Here is a 10,292-nt window from a genome sequence, read left to right as displayed (position 1 = left end):
TCTTCTGGGTAAAGTTCGACAAACTGCCCTATTCATAAATGAATAATGTGCTATTCCCACACATTCCCCAAATCAGGATTTGTGGCACCATGGTGACCATGAAATCCACTGTAGTGTGAGGGGCCTTTGGAAGATCATAATATGAGGATATGCTCTGAAAGATGCACAACAGTTCTGTTTTTAAGCTTTGTGTGCATGATTTAAAAATGTAAATACCTCTCTTTGCACAGTTTTCCACCTCACACAAGTGTCACTTCCTTGTGGGTCCCCACAAGCTCTGGGGTTGTTCCCACACTGCTGCTGAGGTGGGACAGAAAGAGAAGTTAATTTGTCAGTTCATACCCTCCAAAATGCATAAATTCACTTTTTTCCCCCTTCAGATTTACCAGGGCTAATAAATCTCTTTACTTGCAGCAACAACAGGTGAGTTCAAAAAGGTGGGCTAGAGATGTTGAAATACTGATCCAAACTTCAGCATTCAATAAAGCTGAGCAGGAAACCCCATGGTGATAAGAGGCTTGCTCAGGGCATTTTCAGATTTTATGTTGTCTCTGGATGAAGTTAAGTAAGGAAAAGAAACAATAAAACTGGATCCCTGGCAGAAAAGTTAGCCTTACTCATCAAATCTGTACCTGTAACTTGATCTAAAAATCAGTTATTTTACTGAAAAAGTGCTTTGGGCTACTTATGTGGAATACGATCCAGCTCAGAAGGATGTGTGCAATGTGCATGGGGAAAAGTCACAGCCACTCTTCAAGCCTTATTTCTTTTTTTTCTGTTCCTGGGAATCCCCAGATTATGAGTTAAAAATCAGATGCAGGATATAAAGAAACTGGCATTGTTATAAAAACCAGAGAGATGGTTCTTGTCCAAAACAAGTTCAGGATGTCCTGAGCAGTCAGAGGTGTCACATGAGAACCTATTGTGCTTTTACACAACTAAATCCATGTGTAAAGCTGAGCCTTGTCTTGGTAAACACAGATATTTGTGCTTTATGTACTCTGTGTTTTCTTCAATTGTTTGAAGACTCCTCTAGTTTTTGTATTTTTCCCATGTGCTTTAGAGTATTCATCTCTTCATCAAACCATTCACCTGATTCTTACTGATGAAGTTCTTGATAAAAACAGAATTGAAAGGGTTAAAATTCATTACGGAGACTCCCATGAAATAAAGGTAAAACAATGGGCCTGAAGGTGCTGCAGGAAATGCAGTTCAGGGAATTGTGAATGGTTTGGGTTGGAAGGGGCCTTAAAATTCATCCAGTTCCACCCCTGCCATGGCAGGGACACCTCCCACTGCCCCAGGCTGCTTCCAGCCCCAGTGTCCAACCTGGCCTTGGGCACTGCCAGGGATCCAGGGGCAGCCCCAGCTGCTCTGGGAATTCCATCCCAGCCCCTGCCCACCCTGCCAGGGAACAATTCCCAATTCCCAATCTCCCATCCAGCCCTGCCCTCTGGCAGTGTGAAGCCATTCCCTGTGTGCTGTCCCTGCATTCCCTGGAAATTGTCTCTCTCCAGGTTTCCTGGGGCTCCTCCAGGCCCTGCAAGGCCACACTGAGCTCAGCCCAAAGCTTCTCCTGTGCAGGTGAACAATGCCAGCTGTGCCAGCCTTTCCTGCCAGCAGAGCTGCTCCATCCCTCTGCTCATCCTGGAGCCTCCTCTGGGCTCTCTGCAGCAGCTCCAGCTCCTCCCTGGGCTGGGACAGGGCTGTGGACACTAATGGGGACAGGAAACTTCACACTCCAAAAAAACCAGACACCACACTTTCCCCACTTACATGTGCTCTCAGCATGCTCAACACACATTTTTCCACCTTTTTTCTTTTGTCACATCTTTGTTGACATTGCAGCAGTGGCCACCCTGAGGAATTCACAGCCCATTTTCCCAGCCTGCTCCGGGTTAACACCGTGGTTTGGGTACAAGCCCTCCACAATATGCTCTTTGCATTATGAGAGGTTGTGGCTGACACTGCTGCTCCTGGGGGAGATTTGTGCACATGGAAAGCACATAATTGGAACAGGATTTTATTCTGCTTGATGAGCTCCACACAGAAGGATCTGGCTGAGGAGAGCCCAGCTCTGTTCTCAATGAAGCGAGCAGTGACCTCTGTGGAAACCCTGTTACCGCAGCTTTGCAAAACTTCATCCCAACGAGTTTGGATGTGAGAAGGCTGCAGTTGCTGAGATGTGTCTTATCTGCTCATATTAGGTGGCTGTTCTCCATCCAGCTGGCTCAAGGTTTCAGACCCTCAGCCCCACTGCTGTCCTGTGAGGGATGGAAGGACTTTTACAGCCTCCAAATTTAAGCTTCTCCCCAGAATTTTTGCTTCTTGATGACAGAAATACTGATATGTTGCCACCCAAGATATCAAAAGGATTTCCAGGTAGCAGAAAGATCTGGAGGAAAAACAGCCTCCTGAGAAAAGTCACTCATTCCCAGGCACATTTGGCTGCCTTCTCCCTGGCTGTGGAAATGAGCATCTTCTGGGTTTGGTTCTTGCCCAGAGACAGGGAAGATTTGCAAGCAGGAATTCAAATCCAAGCTGGCCTTTCACACCAGAGTGAAAATGACAAAGGGCTTCAGATCCAAGAGGGATTTTAATTTCCCCTCCCTTGCCAATCTGGTCAAAATGTCCAAAGAAGCAGAAATTCACCTCAGATTCCTGGAACTTGGCCTTGTATCTTTGCTTTGTGATACTCTGTGGTGGGTGCATGCTCGGTTTGCCACATCATGAGCCAGCAGGATGCATGAATGTCCCCACGGGGAAGTTCTGCTCACACTGCTGGGAGCTTCCCAGCAGGCAAAGCTGCTTCTTGCAGCACTTCCAAGAGCAGACAACTCTCCAGGTCCCTCAGGTCATAGCTGTAACATGAGGTTGGATTTGTTGCCGTAGGATTGGATCCACACTCACGGAAAACTACGCTCTGCAAGACATAACCCTCAGTATTGTTCTCAGCTGCAAGCAGGGTGTCTGGCCCAAGCAATGACCCAGGGTTATGGTCTAGAAGAGCTGCTCCAGGGGATGATGGAGAGGCAGGGCTGGAAGCAGCCAGCTGTGAGAGCCACTGACCACAAGAAACAGAGGCAGCTTTGCCTGGTGTCATTTTCCTCCCCTTGACCCATGGTGGTCTCTCTCTTGGGTGTTCTGTGGTTTCTCCTCAAGTGTGAATTTCCCTAGTTAATAGCTGCCCTGATGACCAGGAATCCTTCTGGGAACTGCTGGAAAACCCCAGCTCCTTAACCACTGGATCCCTCCTGTTGATGTGACACAACGAGCAATCCTCAGTCAAAGAGAAAGTTTCATCTTCAATTTCATGTATCTTCAATGGCACACTTTGGAGGACAGCAGTAAGAAGGGAAATCTCTCCTAATCAGATTTCAATTTGTTTGGATCTCTAAATCTGCAAAGTCCACTCTGCATCCTCCAACCATGGGGTCACAATCTCTAATTCTCTAATTCAAGCCCAATTCTCAGCCGAGTCCAGCAAGTAGATCAGATTTTTTCCTTACCTTTAAAACTTCAGGGATATTTTAATGGAGATTTGCTTTAGGATAACTTGAGAAATAATGGTTTATTTTACTTGGAAACTTATTTCCATGAGCACCAATACGAGCCCTGCAAAAATACCTTTTTGGTACTTTACAGAATTTCTTTGAGCTGTGACTACTCGGCTCAAAAATGTGGCATTACTGCTACTGGTTTCAGATAGCCAGATTAGATGGCCTCTCAGGGAGCAGCAGTAAAAAGGCAGAGCAAATTAAATGAGTACCTTTGTGCATTTTCAAATGTGTCTTCCTGGAAAAATATCTTCTGGCTTGAATGAAAGGAACTGAAGTGTGTACTTTTGCCAAACTTTATCCAAGAGGATTAAGAAGTGAGCCTACAGACAACTCCTGAGGTTGACAAAGCATGGAACTCTACAGAAAGTGCAAAAAAAGAGGGTAATAAAGGGAAGGGCACAGAGTTTTCAGTACAGGGCGTGTGTACAAAGACTGTCCTGAAGTTTGCTATCACCAACAGAGATCATGGCAAAAGAAGATATGGAAAGTGATCTTCCAAACACCAAGGGCAAACATTTGTCCAGACAGGGCTGGAAAGGCTCAGCTTCAAGATCAGGCTTTTGTAGAAAGCAGAGCTGTCATCGTTGATCTGCAGAACTCAGCTTTAAGAGGAAGTAAAATCCAATCCATGATATGACAGGGGAAGCAAGTGATGGCTCCATGACAGGAAGATGGACAGGGGTGCTGGCTGCACCCGTTGTCACCAGGATTGCACCACAGTTTCCATCACAACCTCCTATTTTCATGTGCCATGAGCATTGCAAAATGCTGACCTTTGGGGCTGCATTTTTCCATGCTTGCTCCCTGCCCCAAAGGTGAATTCTTTCAGAAATTCTAAGCAGAATCTTTTCAGGGACCATGGCTATTATTTTTGGCTGTTGCCAGGGCAGCTTGCCTGGGGCAGATTGAATAACAACTAGTTTGTTCCTCTGAGCTACAATAAATCCCACCATCCATCATGTGAAGGGGAAAATTAAAGGCATGAAAAACACATCAGAGCTCTCCTGATTTTAGTGTTTGCAAGGACTGTTTAGGCTTGCAAATGTTAGCAGGTGAAGAAAAGAGAGATTTAACTGGGAGATACTGCCCTGACCAAGAGGCTCCTTTAATGACAATTAAGTCCACCATGTTTATGTCAGGGACAACTATTGAAAAGTGGTGTTAAATACAATCTTCAAGATACCAGGAGAGGAGACTGGGTCTGTTTTGTCCCTCTAGCATGGGACAATTGCTTTTCTTAAGTTTCCTTAAGTTAGTTAATTAAGTTAGTTAGTTAAGAAGTTAATTAAGAATTGAAGGGTTGCACATTCCCCTCCATTGTCACAGGTTGGGTCAGTCAGTGTCAAGGGCATTAAACATGCTCCATTTCTCAAAAGCATACCACTTGAAAGATCCTTAAAACATGGATCTAGATGCTGAACTACAGGTACCCATGGCTGAAAATGCTCTCTAGGGGCTTTACAGACCAGAGCCAATGCATTGCGATTGAGATGTTGAGCAGCACTCAAAGCCACAAACAACCCCAGAACAAAACCCCACATGTGCTGTTAGGAAATCGCACCCAGGTGGCCTCATATACCCCCACATTCTCCTGATTTTATCATCCACAGAAAATATGTCTGAAAGTTACTGTACAGACAGGAAAAGCCAGTCTCCCTACGGGCCCCAATAAGGACTAGAGCTGTCCAAAGGTCTCTGGGAGTACAAATATATTTGTTCCAGGTCTGGCCGGTGAGGCTGCACACCCTCCAGGCTACAGCTTCATCTGGGGACACGTGCTGGAGCAGGGTCATCCCAGAGCACAGGACACAGGGCTGTGTCCAGATGGCTCTGGAATATCCCAGGGAGGAGACCCCAGAGCCTCTCTGGGCTCTGCTCAGGGCTGGGCACTGCCCAGGGCAGAAGTTGTGCCTCCTGGGCAGGGGAATTGCTGGGCTCAGCCCCTGCCCGTGGCTCTGGGGCCATTGCTGGGCCTGGAGCAGAGCCTGGACCTGCTCGGACCTCCTGCACACAGGGACACACAGGGACAGACAGACAGGGACACACGGACACACAGGGACACACAGGGACACCCAGGGACAGCCAGGGACAGCCAGGGCTGAGGCCCCTCTCACTGGGGCTCCTCTCCAGGCTGAGCAGCCCCAGCTCCCTCAGCCTCTCCTGAGCACGGAGATGCTCCAGGCCCTTGCTCAGCTCCAGGAGCTCCTGTCCCTGCTGTGCTGAGGAGCCAGAGCTGGACACAGCACCCAGAGGTGCCCCCAGAGCTGGGCACAGGGGCAGGGTCACCCTTGACCTGCTGGCAGTGCCCGTCCCGATGCCCCCAGGACACTCTGCTGGCTCATGGACATCTCATTGTCCCTCAGGTCCCCAGATACTTCTCCTCAGAGCTGCTTTCCAGCATTTTTCTTTCCAAATGATTGTATTTTACACTCAGTATTGTTCCAAATTCAGTATTTATGTGCCTTATCTACTTTTATTGGCTATGTCATTCAGTCCACCAAAGCACACTCTTCATGCTCTGTCCTGATACATTCATATTTGACATGAAATATAACACTTTAATGCCACACTTTTAACCTCAAGCACCACAAAATGCCTGGCTAAGACAAAGCTTACAGGGTTCACATAACAATCTACTTGTTTTATAACTTCCTTTTTCTAGCTACAACTAATGCATCCACATGCCAATTATTGCTAAATAATTCCTCCAGGTTTGTCTGCAACCTAAGAATGTCTGGCAGATCTGCAATTGCACCTGTACATGAACCTTAACATCAGACTTGCAGTAACTTTGTTCTGTAATACATCCAGTTTTTATAATGCCTGATAAAAAGGCAAAAGGATGATGGTGAGATCAGACTGGTTTGCCATTCACTAAATTTAGGAATTTTTGATTATGTGAAGCAATTGCTTAACCCCATAAATCCTCACAGCTCTGTGGTGTAAGAGTTCAAGCAGAGCTTTCATCAGTGCATTAAACAGCTCCAGACTGAAAGACAGTAGGTTTAGAGGGGATATTGGGCAGGAATTGTTCTCTGGGAGGGTGGGCAGGCCCTGGCACAGGATGGAATTCCCAGAGCAGCTGGGGCTGCCCCTGGATCCCTGGCAGTGCCCAAGGCCAGCTTGGACACTGGGGCTTGGAGCAGCCTGGGACAGTGGAAGGTGTCCCTGCCATGGCAGGGGTGGCACTGGATGGGCTTTGAGGTCCCTTCCAACCCAAATCATTCTACAATTCCACATTTTCCCTGTGTTTCTTCTGCTCCCCATAGCATACCTCAGCTGAATCGCTGACAATGGACACACAGAGAGTGCCTGCACTCTCCACACTTTTCCATGTATTCCCTGGCTTCTGAAACCTTGGCCACTGCAAAATTCCCTGATTTGAACCACTCTGTCTCTTCCCCCTATTCTGTGCCTTGAGTGCAGCCTGTTGACAATTGATTTCATCAGGACAATGAATTATACCTCTGGATTGCTTGGAATGAAAGGAACTCTTTTCCTCAGGGTTCATTCCACTGTTTTCTTTACTCAGCTACCTCCAACCTCCACTTGCTCCAGTACACCTTTTCAGATGTTTTTGTCCCTCAAAGGCCAGCTGTGCTATTTATCCCTTCTTGGAGGATCTCTCCTTTTAACTCCTTCTTGGAGCAGAGTTTTCTGCTGGAGGAACTGAGCCCTTTCAAACCTGTCCACAGTGTTTGCATTGCAGGAAGGAACTGCAATCTCATAAAGCTGGCTAAGGCAGGTTTCAAAATATTTCTTCCATATTTACTTCACCTTTGGGCTATGTGGTTCACTACCTTTTTTTCTTCTTTTTTTTTTTTTTTCCTCCACTAATTGTTGGTATTATTGGCCCAACTGCATTTCCAGAGAAGTTAACCCTTAGGACATGGCTCTGCACTTTGCTTTCCTGATCTTCCCTCAGATCTTTCCCTGCTTATCCAGTTTCAAGAGTGATTTTCTCAGTGCTCTGCAAGATACTTTTACTTCTTTTGTTTCCCTTCAGGTCTGGCTTGTTTACATTTTCCCCATATTGCCTTGTTTTATTGCTCATCTAGACCATCATTAACTATGTGTACTTTTCAATAACTTCCTTCACTTGGTTTTTTATCACTTCCTTGAATATATCCCAGCAGATCTGCAGGGAAATTTCTTCGTCCTTGCCAATCAGTCGCCTGAAAATCACCCAAAGCCACCTTAGAGGACTGGCAGGAGCTATCCCTTAACACTGCCCTGCACTTAGACACAGAAGGTTTGAGGTGCTTTCACAGGTGAATCAAAGCAGGAAAAACCTCTACTGTGACCAAAGCCAAAAGATTTCCAGTGAATATCATGGATAAGATTCTACTGAGCCAGTTGAGGCAGGGGATGACAACTCAGAGAGCCACACAGGTGAGTCTGTCTCAAAAAACACCCAAAATTCCCACCTGGATGGTGGAGATAAGCTAGTTTTGGACAGCAAGAGGGCAACACCTGGTCCTGGCCACACCATGGGCCCTGATGTGACTTTCCCTTCCTGCTGCCCAAAAAGGCAGCCCCCTGTCCAGAAGAACTCACTGAGCCGCACTGATTTTCTTCTGGAGCTTGGCCCTCGGGCCCAGGCCATGGAAAGGGCTCTGGATTTCCAATAAGTTGAACCTCCAGGAATCTGGAGCTATCAAAACTGAGCGAGACAATTTCGTTCCAGCTTTGGCAAGACAGTGTTTGGACGCAGCACATTACAAGATGTCCTGCCAGTTCTGTGTCTGGGAGCAGACTCCAAAGCAGGTGAATCCTTCCTTAACTGGAGTTCCACAGCAAGGAAAATGTTTCACAGAACTCGAGCAAAGATGAAACCAGCCGAATGATGGAGAGGGCTAAGAGAAGTGGTCCTCTCTGAAGAGCTGCCAGCAATTTCTGAAATGAAGGTCAATTAAATTAAAGTAATTGCAGTCTATATCTGCATTGAGATGGGCACCTGTGTGCAAATAAAACCTGAATTTGTACCCCCACACTGGCACTCGATGGCAAAGGTGTGCACACAGAACAAAGGCACTTTCTAGAATCTAGAAGGCTGCTTTTCACACATTCCTTGACAGACTGGATGACTTTCACCTCCTGTGATCCCAGACATCCCAGTGGTGTTGGAGAAGGAAAGGATCCTTTGCTTCTCTTGGGTTTCTGGAACAGCCTCACACAGATTCCCATTTTTGTATCTCTGTTCCTGACACATTTGCCAATCAAAGTACCTCTCTATCTCCCTCACTCTTCTTATCTCAAGAGCTTTGTTATAAAGTAAAGGAAGCTGGGCTGGATGGTGTTGCCAAGCTTTGAAAAGCTTCTGTAAAACTCTACATTTTCCTATAGTGCTGCGAAGCCCATATTTACCTAATAGACTGTCCAGAGTCCAAAGGAGCTTCTACAAAATTTCTGGTAAAGAGTATTTGTTTTAAGAATTGATATGCATGCCAAAAACAATGTACTGCATTTATCAGCCTGGAACTGTTACAATCTTTTCAGCAAATAATATCCCAGTTTCTGAAAAAGCCTAAAATGTGTAGCTAATCCAATTGTGTCACCTCTCATTTCCTTCAAAGAGGGGGGGAAAAAGGCAAAGCTAAGCCTGAAATTCTGGTTTGAATTAACTGCCACTTTATCTCTAAGTGACCCCTTTGTGCAAAGCTATTACTGCAAACACAGTCTCTGAATCATTCAGTCCTCTCCAACGCCTGAAACACAGAGCTACAAGGTAGCTAATGCTATCAGCACTATCATCTTGCATTTGTGTAGTGCTTCTCATCCAAAATATTCCAGCTCCTGGCAGGCTGATCCTTTCCCTGGGTGGGCTCCTAAAATGGGTGCTGCATTCAGCATTGTAAAGGGGAAGGGGGCAGGAGGGGGATTTTACACTTTCATTCCAGTCCCACTGTTAAAGAAAATGACATTCCATAAGGTGCAATCCAGCAACCAGAGCTCTGCAGTGCCACACAGCCATGGAGAGAAGGAAATGAAGAGCATTCCAGGTATTGTTCTCAAATCCACTCAGCTCTCTCTGGCAGCATGGAGGAGCCTAAGTGTTAGAAAGGTTCAGACCCTCTGAGAGAAAACACAGGACTAGAAAAGGTATTTAAACAGAGATCCTTAGTTATTCAAGTTGTGATGAAGCCCTGCTTCTAACCAGGACAATCTAGTGTGGTAAAACCTTTAATTGGGATGATTAAAAACCCAATTCATTTTCTTCACTGGAATAAAGGCAATTTAAACTCATTCCACCATTCCTTGTGGCCAGCCATGCCAACCCTTTACTGTCTGCCCACTCTGCCATGCACCCGCCCAAAATACCTTTTTTTTCCATTTATTCCTGGTCCTTCCTCAGTAGCCAGGGGCTCCTCTTCCTGATGGCACCTCCTGAGGGTGTTGGCAGGCAGCTGCTGAGGGTTGGGAAGTTCATCTCACCCCTGCCCTGCCCGGCTGGTTCCTGGGGCTCCGTCCTTCCCTCCAGCCCTGCTTGCTCCTGCAGCTCCCTCACTCCCCGCTGCTGGAGCAGGTTGAGGTGGTGAGCCTAAGGGCTGGAGAGCAAAAGAAGAAAGAAGAGAATTTATACTTCGGTATTTTGGAAGCTGGAATCCAGGAAGAAGCTTAAGAACGTGACTTGAGGCCAAAATGTTTGGCTCTCCAGTTACAGAGAGGAGAGGGGCAGGTTTAATCCTATTGCAACACTGTGGCCTGTGTCCTGCAGGAATTTTCCAACAT

Source organism: Anomalospiza imberbis, chromosome 2 (assembly GCF_031753505.1).
Source record: "Anomalospiza imberbis isolate Cuckoo-Finch-1a 21T00152 chromosome 2, ASM3175350v1, whole genome shotgun sequence".
Taxonomy (NCBI): Eukaryota; Metazoa; Chordata; class Aves; order Passeriformes; family Viduidae; genus Anomalospiza; species Anomalospiza imberbis.
This window is presented reverse-complemented; position numbering follows the sequence as displayed.